The sequence below is a fragment of the Crocuta crocuta genome, unplaced genomic scaffold, assembly GCF_008692635.1.
Source record: "Crocuta crocuta isolate KB4526 unplaced genomic scaffold, BGI_CrCroc_1.0 scaffold779, whole genome shotgun sequence".
Taxonomy (NCBI): domain Eukaryota; kingdom Metazoa; phylum Chordata; class Mammalia; order Carnivora; family Hyaenidae; genus Crocuta; species Crocuta crocuta.
In genome coordinates this window covers 1029080-1045554 of record NW_027531185.1, presented here as the reverse complement: position 1 = coordinate 1045554, position 16475 = coordinate 1029080, and the positions used below count along the sequence as shown (strand labels likewise).

At 50.5% G+C, this 16475-nt stretch overlaps 1 protein-coding gene across 1 annotated transcript in view; it reads left to right on the top strand.

Moving 5' to 3' along the window:
- Nucleotides 1-281: 281 nt before the first annotated feature.
- STARD8 (StAR related lipid transfer domain containing 8) overlaps nt 282-16475 on the top strand; it is a 41407-nt gene continuing 25213 nt past the window's right edge. Inside the window, exon 1 of the mRNA XM_077771150.1 lies at nt 282-301. The gene's annotated coding sequence lies outside the window, so the exon portion shown is untranslated. The remainder of the gene's footprint in view (nt 302-16475) is intronic.

Here is a 16475-nt window from a genome sequence, read left to right as displayed (position 1 = left end):
CTGCTCAAGGTGGAGGCGTGGAACTTTCTAGTTGCTACTGAGGGGGGCGGGGCAATCCCCGCCATCATTCCCTTAGCCCCTCCCTCTCTCCCTCCCTCCAGCGCAGCCCTAGCTGTAGGCTCAGTCCGGGTGCGACCACCCGAGGCGCGGCGCTCCGCTTGGGAGTGGCTCGCCGGTGGATACATGGCTGAGGCGGGGGACTGGGGGCCAGCCTTGCGGCTCCCAAAGCCCCGGACGTGGATGTCCTGGAAGCCGTGGGATGTGAAGGGCACCCGGTGGGACCCGCCGCGCTGGAAACCAGGTGAACAGAGCTGCGTGGACCCGGCCGGGAGGTCAGGGCTAGGCTTGCACTTCGCGGAGAGCCTGGGCGCTGCGCTGCCTTTCGGGCTAGGCAAAACTTGAGTCCCCCTCACCTCCTCATCTTTGGTTCCAGTCCCGTTTTGATCTACTAGCCCTGTGTCCGTTTGTATGACCCTCACCTCTGGCTGGCAGACTCCTTTTTTCAGACCTTGCATGCCTGTCCGCTGGCTTTCTACAGATTCTTAGCCAGCTCTTGTTCTTTCTCAAGGTGCCCCATCCTTTTATCCCACCTGTCCATCTGGCTTAGTTCCCACCCACCTGTCTCCCTCTGTCTTCATCCTCCACTCAAGGAAGAGCAACATTTTGTTTTGTTTTGTTTTTTAATGTTTTATTTATTTCTAGGAGAGAGAGAGAGAGACAGTGTGAGCAGGGGAGGGTCAGAGAGAGAGAGGGAGTCACAGACTGAAACAGGCTCCAGGCTCCGAGCTGGCAGTCAGCACAGAGCCCGACGCGGGGCTCGAACCCACGGAGCGCGAGATCATGACCTAAGCGAAAGTCGGACGCTTAACCGACTAAGCCACCCAGGCGCCCCGGAAGAGCAACATTTTGGTTGTTAACACATAGCAGGCATTTAATAAACAGTAGGTCCCTTACCCCTAATCCTCCAGCACTTTCTTTGTCTCTGCCTCTGCCTTCACACTTCCACCCTCCTGTCTGTCTTCATGTCCCACTATATGTCTGACGCTCTGCTTATATTTTTACTTCATCCCACTGTCTGTCCTTCTATTCCTCTTTTTGTCTCCCTATCCTTGGGTCTTACTTACCTAGCTGGTAGCTCCACACACCCCCTCTCACCCCAAGGGACCCTTGTTGCCTCACTCTGTCCCCTCATTGCATGATGTGGCCCAGCCACCCTGGCAGCACCTTGCTAGTCATCTTGAATTGCCTAAAGCCCCATCTCAAGGTCTGTTGCCACTCCAGCGGGTCTTCCAGACTACCTGGCAGTTTGTCTTTTTAAAAACTGGAAAAGTGTATATTTCTCTGAGCACTTAAAAAACTTTCCAGGCTCTGCTCCTTTCTTTTCCCCAGTAAGTTCTCCCTTGCTCTTGCCCAAATGGCAGGGTGGAAATAGCAAAGTGGGTTGGATTTCTCGAAATGGGTTTGTCATGGAACATGAACACACTTACAGGACAGGGCCCACAGAAATCCTCAAAGCAGACTCTCTGATTGTACATATGTGGACTTTGAGGCCCAGAGAGGGCAAGGCTCTCAGCCAAGTCACACAGCTCCTCAGTGGTAAAAGCAGAGTAGAAGCCAGAGTTGCAGTGTCCTGGCCCCTGATGCAGAAGCCTTAGTCGGGGTGGGGCCTAGGAGCTACTTAGGAACACCTCCTGGTGTTCCCTGGAGGTTTGTTGATCCAGAGATATCAGGTGTCCAACCTGGGAGCCTGACTGTTCCCTCTCTCCTTGATCTTTGGAACCTGATCTGGCTGCCCACCTGCCTGGGTTGGGTATTCTCTATCTGGGGGCAGCTGTTGCCTCTTCCATTGGCATGGGAGCTCCAGAAGACAGGGACCCTAGCTGTTGGGCCTACTTGCCCTGTTCTCTGCTCCAGCCCCCCTGTTAGTGGCAGGGTGCCCATGTTGACTGATGGGTTGATGTGTATGTATAGGGAAGCCCTAGCCCTGGCTGAAGATCAGCTCAGAGTTTTTATTTAGTTAGAATGTGTGTGTGTGTTTGCACATGCATGCGTGTGTGTGTGTGTGTGTAGGAGTACAGAACGGGGAAGCCATGCTTGGAGAAGGGCAAACTGAGGGACTGCAAGAGCCGAGACCCTTAGCTGAGTGGCCCTTGAGCCTCACCACACATCCTGTATCCTCTCTGATGTCATCCAGGGGCCTTTGTGGGCTATTCTTCAGGGAAAATAGACAGGGCAGGTGGCCAGGGGATGNGGTTGGACTGGGCCAGGCACTGGGCAAGCCTGTGAAAGCTAATCCCCCTCCCCCACCTCCTGCCAGCAGCTGTCCAACTTTGTGGACACTATATCTGGTCATAGCATGAGGCCAGGCCATGGTGGACTGATGCGGTAGCCTGTGGGTGGGAAGGAAGAGCCCCCTATTTCATCCTCCTCCATCTCTTCACCCTTTCGGTTTTGTTCTGAGAGCTGCTTCCCCGGAGGGACATATGGAAAAGTCCCAGACAAGGGGGCAGGATCCCGAGTTCTGTTGAGAGGCTCTGTGTGTCCTCTGCCACTAGGTGAGCTGGAGGCAGCGCTGGAGGGTGGGGGGCAGGTCTCTAGACTTCTGGAGCTTGTTTGGCATCAGCACCTGCTCCCCTCTTTCTTTGCTGTTCATTTCAGCCTTCCTCCCTTTTCTCACTTTCCTCTGCTCTTTCTCCTCATCCTCAGAGGGCTCTCACACCCCCAGCACTCCCTTCCTCTCCAGAAGCTGCATGGATGGTGAGTGTCTGGGAGCCTCACCCCTATAGGAACACACAGAGAAGCTTACAGAAGCAGAGAATGTTACGGAAAGAGGGTACCCGAGAAACCAGGACCCAGAAACCATTTTTTTAGATGAGGACACTGAGCCTAGCCAGGAAGGAGAAAGTTCAAGGGCTGAAACTGAGAGGGAACTGTTGAGGGGTACAAGGAAGGTTCCGCTGGCCTCAGCTATTTGTAGGCGTGCACGGGGGTGGGAGTGGGGCAAGGCGAGGGGATTTGTGTTAGAAGTTGCCTTGCTTTTTCTCATCTCTCCTCACCACACTATGACTGTTCTCTGAAGGGCAGGAATGGGATGGGAGGGTGGGAATGGACACCCTGCTCTGGGTGTCTGTGCCAGATTCACCAAGTGCTTAGCCCAGGTGACCCCCATCTATTCGTTTGAGCTGAGGCATTCCCTGAGGGAATAGTGGGGGTGCTCCAACTGCCTAGCAGAAAACCTCTGGCCCCTTTGAGACTGGCCAGTAAAACCAGCCATCCTGGCTGTGAAATGGCCCCCACCACACTGTCATGGCTCAGTGGGTCTATTGTGTGAGATGCGGGGGGTCAGCTCTCCATCAACTGACACTTTGCATAGTGACTGTTAGAGGCATGGGGACAGAGTGTTGGGCATGAAGGAAGAGTGGGGGGCAGAGGCGAAGTGGGCCTGGGTTCTCCCCCTCCAGCTGCCTAGTCCCAATACGTGGAGGTCCATCATGAGCTGCCCCAAATATTCCTTGCAGTAGTTCCAGGAGAAGAAATAAATGCATCTGTGTCATAGCATGGAGTTGGGGGAGCCCAGAGAGAGAAAGTGATCCCGGAAACTCTGCTGGCTTGTTCCTGGCTCAGCCAGTACTCCAGCTCTCCTGACAGCCAGCCCAGGGCCGTCAGCCCAGCACAGAGCTCCCCAATTCAGGGTACTCTGGAGTGTGGGTGGGCACAGCCAGAGTGGTCTCTTGGGCTGTGGGCTGAGAGGGAGTCTTTGTGTTCTTCTCAGGACATAGCTCTGTGCCCTCACTCCCACTTGGCAATGCACAGTGAGGCGCCTGTGTGCTCCTCACCTTTTCAAGCCCCTCCCACTGCCAAATCCCCACCTTGGCTTTGCTCTGCCTGCCCCTCTTAGTGCAGACCCCTCTGCCATGGCATGGCTCCTGAGAAAAATTTTTTTTAATGAGCTGTAACTATCTCATGTTGTGGGAGTCTGATCAGTATCCCCCTTTCATGAAGCTGGATGGGAACCCCCAAACCTTTGGAGAGCAGGCCTTTGCCCTCCCAGAACTGATTGGTGGGCTTTTGATGAAGCATGCAGGAGTGTGTGTGCGAGTGTGAGGACATCCGTGGTCATGTGCTGTGCGGGGCTGGTCCAAGTGTAATTCATCCCCGCCATGGTTCCGACTCCCCTTTTTTCTTCTCAGCTGAGTTTCCTAGAATTATTTGCTGATGCTCCTTTAGCTCCATGGAAAAGAGTAGTGGAAGGGCCTGTTTCTTTATCCTCCACCATTCCAGAGTGGGGTCAAGGGTCTGTCTGCAACAGCTTGAGGAATCTCCATTCCTAGGCAGGGAGGGGTGTGGGGGCTGTTATAAGTCGAGATCTGCACTTATTGGGACCCAGGTGGCTTGTAACAGCATATGGAGTTTGTCTCTGCCATATCCTAGAAGGGCCGACTGGCCTTGAAAAAAGCTGAGCTGTCCAACACCTTTAGTGCTACCCTGTCACCTGCCCTTTACAGTACATCCTCACTTCCATTGTCTTAATTTTGCCTGCTAGGGATTATGCTCTACTCTCATTTTACAGGTAAAGAAACTGATGGTTGGTGGTACAGTGACTCCCCCTTCAGTGACACAGCCAGAAAATGGTAGAACTGGGAGTAGACCCAACTCTCCTACTTCCTGATCCAGGGCTCTTTCCATTGATTAGTGCCTCTGTCACCACTAATCTGACACTTAGGAGCACTTATTATGTACTAGTCACCACTATAAGTGTGATTTAGTCCAGTGGATCCACTCAACAGCCATGTAAGGTCAGGACTGTGATTATCATCCACACTTTACAGGTGAGGAAACTGAGGCACAGAAAGTTGGAAAGTACCTACCAGAACTGAGCTTTGTTCTTAGGCTCTATGGCTCCAGATCCATCATACTGCTCTTTGTATGACACAGCTGGGCTTTCATAATGGTATAAAGATGGAAACCCCATGTCTAGGGCAGGGAAATGCATACATGCGCTCCAAGGCTTTTCCACCTGCCCTCAGCCTGCCCTCATGCACTCTACATTTCCCTGCTTAATGGCTGAGCTGGCATCCAGGGTAGCAGCAGCAGCAGCAGCAACGTTATATGACACACAGGCAAAAAATAGTGTGGGTGTGTAGGAAAAGGGACACCCAGGACCTAAAGGCTCCACTTATTACCAGAGCCATTCCAGATGCAACCCAGAAAGGAGATTGTGAAAAGTTACTACTTCTTCATCTGTTCCAGGAAACATTATTGTATATCTGTTCCATGTGACTCTGGTTTAGGTCAGAGCATGGGAGTAGATCAGGGAGCAAGGATTGAAGAGAATGAGCTATCTCCTTCTAAAGAGGCTGAGTTATTGCCTTTCTGAAGCTCATGGGATAAGAGAAAGAGATCAAGAAAGACCCAAAGAAACACTCTAGACATTGTTTGGGCTATTGATTGATTGATTGATTGATTGATTGGGGGATGCCTGGGTGGCTTAGTTGGTTCAGCATCTGACTTTGGCTCAGTTCATGATCTCACAGTTAATGTGTTTGAGCCCCATGTCAGGCTCTGTGCTGACCACTCAGAGCCTGGAGCCCGCATCGGATTCTGTGTCTCCCTCTCTCTCTGCCCCTCCCCCACTCATGTTCTGTCTCTGTCTCTCTCTCTCAAAAATAAATAAACATTAAATACATTTCTATTTATTTATTGCTTGGGCCATTGTACCATGTCACAATATACATTGGAAATATTAGGATTATAGCTTTCTCTGGCTATTGTGTTCACTTAGTCATTCAACACCTATTTTTATTGAGTACACACATACTCTATGCCAGGCAGTGTGAAGCCCTTGCTCTACTTATTTATAGCAATTGCTCCTTTTGTAGTTTTTGTGCTTTTTTGGTAGTTTTTGTGCTTTCTGTAGATTTCCCTTTTTTAGTTTTCTGGTTTGATTGCCAGAAAACTTTTGTCTTAAAAAAAGAACTGGGTGTCTCAGAACCCTTCATATCTGATCCAGTAAATGTATCTACTAAAAGGTAAGTGGGATTTGATCATTATTTATATGAATGTAATTTCTTCATGGTTGTCTCTGGAATATCTTTCAACATTCATTCACCCATTAGCAAACATTACTGAGAAACTACTATAAGCATAGTAGTGCCTGGTGCTTGGTGCCATGAGGTAGATGGAATCAGCTATGACATGATTTCCTGCCCTTAGGGAAGCTATAGGATATCCTTTTAGCATTTTCCAGAAGCAAGATAAGTTTGGCTTCAACTCAGGGTCTTACGGATGCATACAAACATAACAGCGCAGTCTCAGGAAGGAGGTCATCTACCTTCCCACCCATCATAGGATTTCCTGACTCTGGATAAGATTTTGTTTCCAGAAGTGAGTTCTGTTGTACAGGCCTCATCTACATCCAAGACCCACAGGTACATGGCTTATCTTAAACAAAGTGCCAGCTCCAGTCTTACCATTGAGAGGAAAGGACAGGTGCACACTGCAGGTAGCCTTGCTTCATTATTTCTCCTCTGTTTCTCATCAGGGCCAGTAGGGAAGTAAGGTGGGAAAATTTCAGTGTGTCTGAAGACCAGACAGGAGGGGGACACCTGGGGCTATGTCTGTCTTTGCCATTACCTGGGTGACCTTAAGAAAGTTGCTGTGCTAAGAAACATGACTTTTTGGTTTCATCTGTGTTGGGTACTTTGGCAAACAAATGAGATGGATGTGGTGTCTGCTTTCCACCTGTTAGGTATGGAGAAAATAACCAATGTGCAGGCATTATCCCTGCTATGGATTTGGTGGGTCAACTTGAGCGAGTCATCTTTTCTCAGTTTCTGCATTTGTAGATGTGGAAGATGGTAGTTGGATAGCATGGCAGCTTGAGTACTTCAAGTCCCCAGCTAGTAGAGGAGTCCTCAATTCAACAGTGAAATCAGATTGTGAACATGTATTGGACCCTTGTGAGGAAAGGCAACAGAGAGGTCAAATCTTAACACTCTGTTTCTTATTGAATTTAAACCAGCTCTCTGATGGTACTTGCTGACACACTCTTGGGAGCCCTCGCCTGCCATGATTAATGCCTATGCTCCAAGTTTTCCATGCATTTCTCCGCGGGGTAGCTTTTGGACTTGAGACAGAGCTGGGGNAGGTGTGAAGGGCAACTTCCTGCTCACATATTTAATGTCCAAGAGTCTCTCTTGACTGTCCGTACTGATCAGAGATCTCACTGAAGTTGTCTTCTGAAATCCCCGTAAATTATCCTCAGCAAGCCACTGAATCTTCATGTGCACACGGCACATGTGTTTAAATCCCCCGTACGGCGCCAGGCACATTCAGAGCCCAATAAATAATCTGTGCGCCTGGCCAATTCGCTCCTTCACCTTCATTTGCTAGCTCTGGCTTGATTTCTCCCCTCCTACCCCCTCCTCACTAGCGGTGTGACCTGAGGAAGAGGCAGGGGCGCGGATACTGGAGGAGCTAGGAGGCAGAGCCCCGCCCACCACAATTTGGGCGACTTTCTGGGGAGTCCGGTGGGCCGGACTGCGCCCTCATTGGTCGAAGGTCTTGTAGGCGGGCGGGGCGTCCCTACAGCCCAACTCGCCACGGATCCCTCCCCACCTGCGCGAAAGTTGCCTCAGATTGACAACAGCTAAGCAGCAACGGCAGCTGCTCTTCTGGCTGGCACCATTTCCCCCGCCCGACCCCAGGCTCCGCGCGTGCCCTGGACCGAGCAGTCCCTCCTGCACTCACCTCCTGCCCACTGGCCGCTGTGTTAGGGTGTTGAACCTAAAGTGGTGGACACGGCCTCCAGGTAGGAGCTGGGGCGACCGCAGGGAGAAATCCGGACCAGCGGGGCCTCCTGGGCCCCCTTGTCCTGCCTAATCTCTGGCGCGCTCTGGCCAGCCCCGCTCTTAGCGGTTCGGCTGGGCGGCACACACAAGAGGGGCGGAGGAAGCAAGCCCAGCCACCTCCCCCCCTGGGATTTGGGGTTGGAGTCGCCGAAATTCACCCCAGGGAAGATTCGCAAGTCGGGTAGTAGAAGGAGGCTTACTTGCTTGCTTGCTTGCTTTCATGTTTTATTTATTTGAGAGAGAGAGAGAGAGGGAGACAGAACCTGAAACAGGCTCCAGGCTCTGAGCTAGCCGTAAGCACAGAGCCGGATGCGGGGCTCGAACCCACAAACCGTGAGATCATGACCTGAGCCGAAGTTGGCCGCCCAACCGACTGAGCCACCCAAGCGCCCCTAGAAGGAGGCTTTCTGCCCGTTATCTGGGGCCTGGCCAGAGTCCGGAGGCGTAGCTGTGGGGCTTTGGAGGGGAACTGGAACCAGGGAGGGGTGGCAGGCCTTTGGGCTCTGAGCTGCTTTGCCTACCCTTTTCCTTTCTCTGCGTTTGAGGGCAATTCCAGAAAGCCCCAGTCCGCCCCTATGGGCTTTCCCCTTGGCCACTGTCCTCCCTTCTGAGAAATGCTCCATACTTTGCTAGTAGTTAAGATAGCTGTGGGGATTGAGCGAAAACCTTTAGGTAAGTCTCATCTTTCAGGGCTCAGTTTCCCCATGGAGTCCAAAATGGATTTGGATTACAGAAGCTCTCACAAAAGGCCTTTTAATGGAAGTTTTTGGGATTTCCAAATGAGGTAGGCTGGGGTTCTCTCCATTTCTCTTCCCCCTCAGGAAACTGGGGTCAGCCATTAATTCATGTGACCTTAGGTGGGTCATGCTACTTCTGGGAGCCACAGTGTTTTCAACTCCACTTCAGGTGGTGAGCTGGATTTCAGTATCTAAAGAGCCAGTCTCTTTCCATGACATTTGGTGACTTGTCACATGGTGAAAGGCTGTCTTTGAGATGCTTGGGGCGACAAGAACTATATGCAGATGGAAATCTTTGTGGCAATGTGCACCCAAGCCAACTGTAACTAGTAGTGGTGGGAAGAGTGAGCAGGACTACGGTCAGACTGAATGTGGGGAGAACTGGAGCCAACTCAGAGCTGGGGACCCCAGAAGTTGGGCTGGAGAAGCCTGGCTTGTCTCTATCCCACTTGGAGGACCCAGGTCTGCCCACCCAGGAGGAGAAGGTGATGTATTTTCAAACCCTGACTCCTACTGTGAGACCTGTTCATGGCTCCATTCTAGGGGTTGCTGTCACCACCCACCATCTTGTCTTATTGCTCTCTGAATTTTCCCCACGCTTACATCTGCCTGCAATAAAGGAGAGACAGTTTCTATCTGGCTATGTGAAGACAGAATGTCCAAGGGCATAGGGAAGGAGGCACGGCTGCAGGTGGTTTATGAATGGTTGACAGAGCAAGTGAGTAAGAGTGTGATGGGAATGATGGTGTTGGGGATTGGGGGTTCTTTTACCCTAAAGCTATAGCTGCCATATCAATAGACATTCTGGGCTTGGTCCTCATTTTCAGGATTTAGTCTTTGTCCAGTTTTGTTCTAGGTTTAGGGCTTGGAATTCCTGCTCCCTGGACCCCTGTAACCAGGGCCAGAAAACACCACATGGATAGAATCCTGTTTCCTCTCTTCTCTTGCCTTCTGTCTACCTCTTAAGCAACTCTTGGAGAAATATGCTAAACCTCCCTGTGCATCTGCAGCTCCCCTTCTCCACCTGGAGAGGAGACATGTTGATAGATATCTGGAGGTTGTTTAGAGCCTCAAGAGGAGCAGAAGGTGCCCAAAGAAGCTGTGTATATTGTGTGAGTGCTGGGGAGTGGAGCATGAGTTGGGCAGGGCCGGTGGAAGGGCCTTCCTTATTAAAGCACACCTCCAGAGTTTGAGCATAGGAGCAGAGAAAGTGTCACAAAGAGGTCCGAACTTTGACCCTCTCTGTCTTCTTGAAGTTTAAAAATTTTATTCTTAGGGCTAGGGATTGGAGAGGGAGCAGAGGACCCCTGGAGCAAGGTATAGGAATACCAGCAACAGTACCAAAGCAAGAAGGTTCCAAAAGAAGGAGTGGATGAAGTCTGTAATCAATGCCCGTGCAACTGTCTGTGCTTTTCTGCAAGGACACTCTTGGAGCTCCCTGTTCTAGCCATGGAAAAAGTTCAGGTCCAATGGATGGCAGGCCTAACAAAAGCAGACTCTGACCCCACCTTTCTCAAGAAGGTAGGGAAAGGGGTCTTTGGCTGGAAGAAGGAGTTGCCTCTGGCTTGTATAAAATAGAATTTTTTCTTTGGGCTTCAAGTTTGGGTAAGCTCTAGTGTCAGGACCCTGGGCTCTTGGGGGGCTGTTATCAGATAAAATAGAGATAAGAGATCTCAAAAATGCAAAGGCTCTAGGATAGGAAGTGTGAGCTCCCCTATCATGCAACCCTAAACAAAATAGTTGATCACAGGGCTGGGCACACAGTTGCTGATGTCAAGTATTTATTAAGGCTCTTCTCACCTGTGACTTGAAGTCTTTGGTGTATGTGAGGAGCAGGGACCAGTCCTTGAATCAGTCTGTCACCAGTCTGAGATGCTGTGTTTGTATGTTGAGTCTCCTCTTCCCCAGCCTTCCACCTTGGGAACTCACACATCAACAGTTGTTGTCCCTGTGGACAATCGCTGTCCCTGTTTACCCCAACTCTCAGGGACTGTAGAACTGGATGTTAAGTTCCTCAGGCGCTCAGGAGTCCAGGGAGGTAGGGGGCAAAACACCGGGGACTGAGAGTTGGATATATGAAGTTTAAATTTTTTTATTAGTATTTATTTATTTGAGAGAGAGAGAGAGAGAGAGAGAGAGAGAGAGAGAGAAAACGTGAGTGGGGGAGGGGCAGAGAGAGGGAGACACAGAATCTCAAGGAGGCTCCAAGCTCTGAGCTGTTAGCACAGAGCCCGATGTGGGGCTCAAACTCACCAACCACAAGATCATGACTTGACCTGAAGTCAGCTGCTCAACTGACTGAGCCACCCAGGTGCCCCTGGACATGTGAGGTTTAAATCCAAGCTCTGCTGTTCTACTAGTGACCTCTCGGACTCTTGGTTTCTCCCCACTCTTTCCACTTCATTGTATTAATTGGGGGTCCATGGCTAAATGCTTTGTAAACTACCAAGTGCATACAAATTATTAGTCATTAAGTTCAGGCTTGGCTATGTCTTGTGGAGGACACAGTGTAACCTTCACCTTCAAGGAATCTACCATTTAGTTTGGGGGTTAGTGGCATAAATAATGTGTATGGCATATTAAGTCTCTACTTCAGTGAGGACTTTTTAAAAGATTATTATGAAGACTTTCAAACATACATAAAAGTAGAGACGATTAGTGTAATGAGGCCCCTTGTACTCATCACTCAACTGCAACAGCCATTAGCCCGCGGTCAATCCTGCCTATTAACACCTCCACCTCCTTCACCTTCTTTCTTGTTATTTTNTCTTATCAATTTATTTGTAAGTAGTTCAGTATATATCTCTAAAAGATAAGGATTCTAAAAAATAGCCACTGTACCATTAACACACCTAAAACAGCCCCTTAATATCATCAAATATCCTGACAGTGTTCATACTTCCAGTTGTTGAGGGGGCTGTTTTGCCCTAGGAGGCCTGACTAGGGAGCCATTGCTTTTGACTGAGGGGAAGGTGGCTGACAGAGGTTAAGCAGTGACATTTGAGCTGAACCTTTGAAGAGAGGCCTAGAGAAAGACCAAGCTGGAGCAATTAGGGAGCCCTAGCTCCTAATTTTATAGCACTTGGCCACAGTCTCTGGGGCTGCAGCTACAGAGGCTGACTTGTCGAAGCTTCTTGTGGAAACTTTGTGCCTTGCTTCTCTAGTAGTAAATGGGGTCAACTCTCCCACTTGCTTCCCCAGCTCCAGAGCCACCCAGGAGCTTGAGGTCTGCAGGCCTGGGAGAATTCCTGGGAGGCTCCTCTCCTCCTGGCCCCTCCCCTGGCCCCCGAGGCCACTTTGGAGCAAAACAGGATGCATTTAGGAAGAGCGTCTTTCCCAGCTTGTCATCTAATCACCAAGGCCCAGCTTGGAGCTTCCTCTCTCATTCATGATAAAAACCCTCACTGTCTCCCTTTTCCCTCCGCCCCAGTAAGGGTGTGCTGACTTCCTCCACATCCGGGCCCGCCCTCCTCCACCCCAAGTGGAGCTGAGGGACAGCTTCCCTCTTCCAGGTCTCTCTCCCCACTGCCCCAGAGCAGGCTGTGAGAGGGACAGAAAGACCGCCTGAGTGCTCTCCCTGGCTGCAGCCTTCTGCTCTTGGGCTGTCCTTGGGAAAGGAGTGGCTCCTTTCCAGCAAGCCTGGGGTCCTGCCACTGCTTGGTTAATAATTGAGCCACATAATAACCACCTTGAAAAGTCACCTCTGGGGGAAGGCCATTAACTAACTCCCTGTCCACCCCAGGCCTTAAGGGGATCCCATCTTAACCCTCACCTCCCCCAAGAGGACATTAAACATTCCTTCACGGGAACTTCGGGGGCCAATTAAACATCTGCCCCTCTGTCTTCGTTTAGGCAAGCACAAGTGGTTATTCACATTGCTGAAGGACACACATTCATTTGGGTGGTACTGAGGGGGTCAGGGATTTGAGTTGATACGGATTCAGATGGGCAGTGGAGTAAGGGAGATTTTTAGGCATCAGAGTCAGAAGGGGCTGGGGATGTTTCCAAGAACACCTGAGTCCCTAATGTCAATTTGAAAGAGTGAGAAATACCCACCCAAAGGACCTGTCCCATTAGTGGGGCTGTGTGCATGTGTCTCTTTTCAGTACAGCTGTGGGTCCCTGCGCACAAGGCAGGGACATGAACTGTCGGCCACACTGCTGCTGTAAGGCTGAGGCCTCCACTTAACTGGCTGAGCCACTCAGGCACCCCTCACTGAGGCCTCCATAGTAGAGGAGGAGACCTTCCTTCAAGAGCCTGTATCTTGACAAGCAGTGGGAGTTGGGAAGGGTCAGGCCAGGTCCAGTTTGGAAGGCGTTGGACCGCAAGCAATTTTCTGCAGTTTAAGTGAGAAGAGAAGGAACCAACATTTAGTGTACCGTGTAAGCCTACTATAGAGTCAGAAAACTGGGCATTGGTTGTGCCTCTCTGTAGCTATCTCTACATGAGTGACTTTAAAGAAGACATTGCTTTCTCTGTGCCTCAGTTTCCACATCTGTAAAATCATCAGGGCAAGTGGCACGGACTCAGTGTTCTCTCGGTTCCATTCCACCTGTAAAATGATGCATTTCCAGTCAAAACCTTTTGCTTATGCAAAAGGAAAAGGTCAAGTGGCTTTAAATTCTGCCAGACCTGGTCACAGAATAGTCCCAGTTGGCTGGTCGTTTGGGCTGGCCAGGCCTTGAACTGCCACAGCTTGAGTTTTCCTTGAGCATGGGATTTTGTACAGTTTGCTCTCTAGCCCTCTCCCCATGTTTGTGTCTGTCCCAAGTGGCTACCCTCTGACCCATTCTGCCACAAGTTAATGAGTGACCTGCTTTCCCTGGGTAGTACCAGCCTAAGGTGTTCCTGGGATCCCGGGGCTCTGTGGGAAGTGGCCAAGGGCTTAACCAGCCCCAGTCACCTTTGTGCTTTCTCCCACAATACCCGAGAGGTAGGAAGCAGAAAGAGCTCAGGGGAGAAGGACCTTTAGAGGTCCAAATCTCCTTGGGAACCTCAGTCTTCCTGCCAACTATTAGTGCAGCTCTTGTTCCCCATGTTCAGTATGTGGGAGCATGATGTTTCAAAGCAGTTGCTTTCATTCATGGACTATCCAAAAGTGTTTGCTTATGTTGGATTGAATTCTGTATCCCTGTTGCTTCTGTAATGCTGGATCCCAGCTCTGCCCTCTGGGACCACCTAGCCACTGTCCTCTCTGATTTTCAGAGGTCTGAGGATGGAATCCAAGTCCTCTGCATCTTCTCTAGGCCAAACAGCCTCAGTTCCTCCAAGTACTCCTCCAGGGACTTGGGGCCAGTCCCCTTCCCAGGCTCGTTACTGCCTTCTGCACATGCTACTAGTTGTGGTCTCGGGAATGGGTAATGGGGCTCTGGAAGCCCCTCACTCTCCTCTCTATTTCTAGCCTGAACTTTTCTGTAAGATTTCTCTATCATCTTTTTCTGGTGACTCTAACAGGTGAGTCCCCAGAGTCCTGGGTTCAAGCACCTCATACAGCTCTCTGATTTGTTTGTTAGTCAGGTCCATCCAGCTCTTGTGCCTAGGGAGCCCTCAGAGGCTAAGACTTGCTTCTTCTTGTCCTCGTAGCAGAGGGTAAGCCTGGTGAGAGGAGGTGCTCACCTTTGACGAGTTGACTACAGTGTACTCTGTGGGCGCTGCCAGTATATCCTGTTTTCCTGCCATGTGCTTTCTTTCCGTGAGCTGGTGGAGGTGGGGGAAGGGGATATTTTAAGGAGCACTGAAGCCAGAAATGAGTGTGAGCCATGTGCACAGTGGGGCCTTAGAAGGGTGAATCAGACAAGGAGAAATACCAACTCAGCCATTCTTCCTCTGCAGTTGATGATGATGACAGTGATGAGTCCTCTTGTTTCTTTCCATTTCCAAGGCACTTTCACTTCTATGATTCCATTCTGTTCTCAGAGCAGCCCAGTAAGATAAGCAGTGTGATCCTTGCTGATACGTGCTTGTGGCCCAGAAAGGGGAAGGACATGGTCTCCAAGGAGGGAGGATTTAGAACCCAGGTCTCCTGATGTTCAGCAGTCCCTGTTTCCCCTAAACCACACCCGACAGCCAAGGCATCTGGGGCTGACTCGGCAGCTTCCTCACCACAGAGGAACCTCTGCTCAGGCTGCAACTGCTCCTATGGTAGAGGGAACAATCTCCAGGGGAGGTGGCCAAGGATTTCCTGTCCTTTATCTGGGCTGGTCAAAGGCTGGCCTGTCTAAGGTGTGAGACATGCACTTGCAGCCAACTTTTCTGCTTCAGACTGAGGTCAAGTCAGGCTGGGGCTAGGAGCATGGAGCTTGGGAAGCGCTTGGCCCCAGACATCTGGCCTGAGCAGCCCCGACCTGAGCAAGGCTTTCTAAATGGGAACAACTTTGTAGAGGGACATATGGGAAAGGGGCCAGAGTGGAGACAAAGAAAAACACATGCTGAGTTGTATACATGGAGCTTGGGGCAGGAAAGTGTCATGGTGAGGAGCAGGGGCTCTGGTATGAACAGCACTGGGTGACTTTGTGCAAACTACTTAACCTCTGTAAGCCTCCATTTTGTCAGCTATAAAATGGGGCTATATACCTACCTCATGGGGTTGCTGAGTATTAAATCCAATAATATAAAAAGAATTCTCACTATTATTATTGTTTAGTAGTATCTGCCACCTCGTCACTTTGCTGTTTTTCACTGACCTGGGGATGTGCAGTGCTCAAACATGCTGCCCCCTAGGCATTACGTCTGGACTTTTCTGTCACTTCAGATTCCACCTCCCCCAGAAAAGCATTCCTTAGCCATACCCACCTATAGGGATCCCTCTTTCTGGCCTCCTTTAGTGGCATTTATGGGACTGCAACAGGCTTTAGTAACCCTGATAACACCAAAAATAATAGTAAACGCTTCTGAATTCTTGGCACATTTGAACTTATTTAGCTCCCGTGATAATTCTGTAAGGTAGGTGCATCCCTACTTTACAGATGAAGAAACAGAGGCAAGGAGAGGTTAAATGAAGAAGTTACTCAAGGTCCCATAGCTAGGGAATGATGGCGCTGAGATCAGAACCCAAGCAGGCTGACTCTACCACTCACACCCTTAACAGCAGTGTCATGCTTCTCCTTCTCCCTTTCCCAGGTGCCTGGCCAAGGGACAAGAGCTGAGGCTTGGGCCTCCCTTCTGACCCTGACTGCTTATTGTACCCACCAGTGATCAGTCGTCACTCCTAGGTAGACAGTCCCTAGGTCCTTGCCTGCCCCTTTCCCACCAAGGTGGACAGGTGGCGAGGAGAGAAAATCAAAAGGCTGGGTATTGATGCTCTATAGCAGAGCTGCACTCTTGGGGGAGGGTGTACAGGAGAAAGTTGTGGAGGTGTTTCTGACAGCAGTAGGCCTGCCTGCTTAGCACCTTCCAGCACTGGGGGCAGAGAACAGGGCACTGGGTGGCACCAGGGAAGAAGAGACATTATAATGAGCTCCCTTGACAACCAGATTTCATTATTTAGAAGGTGTGGGTGGTCATTGGCAGACAGGAGGCTGGCTGGATTATCTTCTGTGACCCCCTCCAGCTGGTGTGGCCCATGCTGGTATTGGGAATGTGGAGGGGTAAGCTGTTCCCACCTCAGGGGCCTTGGGTGCTATAGACTTCCATCCCCCAGGCTGTACCAGCTGTCAGCTCCATTGCTTTTGAGCTTATTCTCTGCTATCTTACTGTCAAACAAGCTCCAGGGAGAGCTTCAAAGGGCAGCCAATCTTAGTTTCTGCCTCCCTTGGAAGTATGGGCCTGGTAGCAGCTCTGGCCAGGTACCCCAGGAGAATTTGGCTTTTGTTCAGTTTTAGACCTTGGTGCCTAGCATAGTGGTTGGCACCAAGCAGGTTCTCAGGTAATACTGGTTGAATAAGTGCAT